Source organism: Triticum dicoccoides, chromosome 5A (genome assembly GCF_002162155.2).
Source record: "Triticum dicoccoides isolate Atlit2015 ecotype Zavitan chromosome 5A, WEW_v2.0, whole genome shotgun sequence".
In the NCBI taxonomy this organism is placed as follows: Eukaryota; Viridiplantae; Streptophyta; class Magnoliopsida; order Poales; family Poaceae; genus Triticum; species Triticum dicoccoides.
The window spans coordinates 614,840,315-614,844,343 of NC_041388.1; positions in this window are offsets into that span (position 1 = coordinate 614,840,315).

A 4,029-nucleotide genomic window follows, 5' to 3' on the forward strand; every position below is an offset into this window, starting at 1 on the left:
CGATACCGAAAAAGAGCCCCCTGGGGCGAGCCGGCGGTAGATTGGTGCGCGGGGGCGAGCGGCTGCTCGCTTCAGGGTTTTACCAGACGCGCATTTTTTTATTTTAAAACATATAAATTCGGCAAAGTTCGGCCAAATTCAACATAAATTCGGCTCACTTGACGTTCATATTAAATATGTTCGGCGTTTACACAAATTATTTAAAAAAATACATCTACGGGGCGAAGAAGTCGCTGAGCGCCGCAAAGTCGCCGCCGTCCTCGTCGTCGGCGGCGGCCTTCTCCTTCTTGACGGCGCGGCCGCCCCTGCTAGACCCCTGCCTGGCGTCTCCAAGGCGGACCGGTGGTGGCGGCGGCGGCGCGTCGTCGTCATCGCTGTCGTCGAAGACGACGACGCCTCCCTCATCCCGGCCGCGGCGCCGGGCTTCTAAGCGCTCGAAAGCGGCGATCTGGCGGTGCAGCTCAATCTGCGCCCAGTCGTCGCGCGCCCACTTCAGGACCGCCTCGTCGTCGAGCTCCTCCTCCTTGACGCCGCCGGCGAGCCCAGGGAGCCCCGGCTCCTTCTTGACGGCGGTGAGCCCCGGCTCCGTCTTCGGTTTGACGAAGCGCGGAGGTGCCGAGGAAGGGGCACGCCGGCCGCCCTCGTTAATGACGATGCCGGTGTTGCGGGTGCGCCGACCGAGCGGCGTCTCCGCGGAGGGCTCGGGCTTGACGCCGAAGAGCGCCGACGAGGAGGAGTAGGAGGAGGAGGAAGAGGAGGAAGAGCCGAACCTCCCCGGCACCCACAGCCCGACGCTCCAGGGGGGGAGGGGGCGGGACGGACACCGCGGCAGGGTATGCCAGCGGCGGGTTGTTGCCGCCCTTGAGGTGCTCCAGCACCCCGTGCAGTGTGCGGCCGGGGACGCCCCACCAGAGGCGGCGACCGTCGCTGTTCTTGACGCCCCCGATCACCGGCGCCCCGTTCGTGGACGCTAGCCGTTGCGTCGTTTGTACGCGTGGCGGGAGGGGGGCGTCGCCGTACCGCCCGTGACGCGCCGGCCCGTGAGGAATCAATGAAGGCCTGACTGGCGGCAGCCTTGCCATTGATTCCCTGTGGGAAACTGAGGCGCGCTGGGGAAGACGAGGCGTTGTCTCGCTGACGCGGCTGGCCCGCGGCTCTCTCGCGCCAAAACCGTTCGTCCCGGCGTCCCCGGGCGCCCCTCAGCGCGCCGGGTTCGGCTTGGGTCCGCCGGCGTCAGTTTCGGCCCAAACCGGCGAAAAACGGGCTACTGGGAACGCGACTTGGGCCAATTTTTTTGCGCCGCCGCGACAAAATCGCCTGGGAAGGGTCTGTTGAGGGCGTGGCTGGAGATGCTCTTACCTTCATATTTGAGATGGGTTTGAGTTACGTCGATTAGTCCAGGTGTTTAAGGAGGAAATGAGGTTTTCGGTTGGGTCAGATTTTTCGTCCGAACACTGATCGGGTGAATGTTTAGAAAGGAAATAGGGGTCTGACCTTAGATGCTCTAAGGTCAACTTTCAGTTGTAATTATTTGGGTCAACTTTCAATCGTAATCAAATTTAAGAACATTTTTTGAAATAGAGAAAATTTCAAACTCGCCAAAAGAAATTAAATCCGAAAATATTTTTGAACTTCGTGAAATTGGTATTTTTTTTAAATCCCAAACTTTTCCAAGTTAGAAAAATGGAAAATAATAATCATAAAACGGAATGTAAGGGATGCCTCGCGTCACATATTGGTCGGCCTAAATTATGACGTAGAGCGAAATCACTAATTGAAGAGTACTCCTTCTAAAAATCACTTCCACATCCTCAGGTTGCGACAAATGGCACACTGCATGTGCGTCATTTGTCACAACCTATGAGTTTTTCCTTTTTTGTGCTCCGTTTATTCAAAACGATTTATTTCTTAAACCGTGCGTCCAAATTTTAACCCATTATCATCGTTGGATTCCTTGCGTTAAGATTTTCAAAACTAGATCCCATGTTGATATATTTCATTGAATTTTTCTTTCACAAAAAAATCGGACAGGGAGCACGTTTTTTTCCTTTCCGAAAGCCGTTTCCGGAAGAAAAAAAATGCGTTTTTTCATTGAGAGGCATGGTCGTGCCTCTCGCGGAAGGAAAAAAAAGAGAAAACATGTTTTTTTTTATTTTCTAGAGGCACGGTCATGCTTCTCGCAGAAACAAAACCAAGCCTCTCGCGAAAGCAAAACCGTCTCTCTTGCCGAAGAAAAAAAAGAGAGAAAACGTATTTTTTTTCCATTTCTGATAGGCACAGTTGTGTGCTTCTCGTGGGAGCATAATCATGTCTCTCGCCGAAGCAAAACCGTGCCTCTTGGGAAAGCATAATCATGCCTCTAGCCGAAGCAAAACTGTGCCTTTCGCAGAAGAAGAAGAAAAAACACGTCTTTTTTCCTTTCCGAAAAGCATGGCCGTGCTTCTCATGGAATCAAAATTGTGACCCTTTTAAAAAAAAAGAACATATGTTTTTTTGTTTCCAAGAGGGACGACCATGGCTTTCGCGGAAGCAAAATTATGCCTGTCACGAAAGGGGAAAAACATATTTTTTTCGCGCAAAAATTTTCCCCGACTTTTTTGTTCCATAAGCTAAGAAAGATTGGTGAAAAACCAAAAAGCCAAGAAAATCCGGAAAAAAAAACCATCTAAAAGGCCGAAAACGCATGCAGGAAAAAAATTAGAGAAAACGTCCAGAACGCAACATATTAAGGCGGCTGAGAGCGCGCCAAGGCAATACCCAAATAACCCTTCAGAAGGCTGGGAACGAGCGCTCATCGGTTAGTTGCTAACGACCTAGAGGGTCCAGCGCACTGGGCAGACCCAACCTCGTTTGTTCGGTTTCGGGAACCTTTTAACACGTTCTGGGTAAGGTTGTCAGGACAGTTTTTTTACCTTTTTTTATCATTCACTTTTTTATTTTCATTCTTTTTTTGGTTATTCATTCATTTTTTTGCTCATTGTTTTTTACATATATTTTTATTTTCATAAATTTCAAAAATAATAATTTCATACATTATTCAGAATTTTCAAAATTATTTCTTGTTTTACCAAAAAAACAAAATTTTAAATTTAGTTTTCATTTCCAAAAGACAAAAAAACATATTTTTCGCATTTTCAAAAAATATTTGTGTCTTTAAATTTTGTTCTGAATTTTAGAAATTATTCATGTTTTCAAATATTATTTGAAATTTAAAAGTATTTGTATTATCAAAAAATATTTAGTTATTTTTAAAAAAGTTTGTTTTTTCAAAAATATTTTTCATGCTTTCCAAATAATTCGTGCTTTGGAAAAAATGTTCAGTTTTTCAGTAATTTTTATGTTTTGAAAAAAGAATCTGGATTTCAAAAAACTTTCATGTTTTCAAAAACCATTCAAGTTTTGCAAAATAATTTGGAATTGCAAAAAATGTGCACACTTTTCGTATTTTTTTGAAAGTGCAAAAAATATTTTCCTTTTTTCAAAACATATTGCGGCTTTTTAAAATTGTTCACAATTTTTAAGAAATGTTGTGAAATCTCAACACTGTTGTATGATCTAATTGTGGCTTCCCATGATCACCAGTGTCAGCTCGAGTGGTTAGCAGCACGCTTCAAGAGTGCGAGGTGACAACTTCGAACCCTCACAAGCTCGCTCCTTTTTCACGTATTTTTGCATCGTGCATTACAAAAAAAAAGTTTGATGCATCTGCCAGTTGTGTGTGGACCCTATGTGTCGCATTCCTATGCAACCTCGTTTGTGCGCTGCTTAACAGGGCCCTTGGCCATCCGCGTTAGCTCATGGGCAACCTCGTTAGATTTTCTAAAGCAATGCACAAAATTAGTACTAGCGAGATGCGGGAGACTATATAGTATTTAAGTTTAGCTCAAAAAATAGTATTTAAGTAGGTACCTGTACGGTTCATCTTCCCGGTATGAGATCCTTTTATGGCTAGTTTGGTAGCCCGTGATCCCGAGAGATCCTTGTCAAATAACAAGGCGTAGAGCCCACGAGGCAAATTGGCCAGTGAAC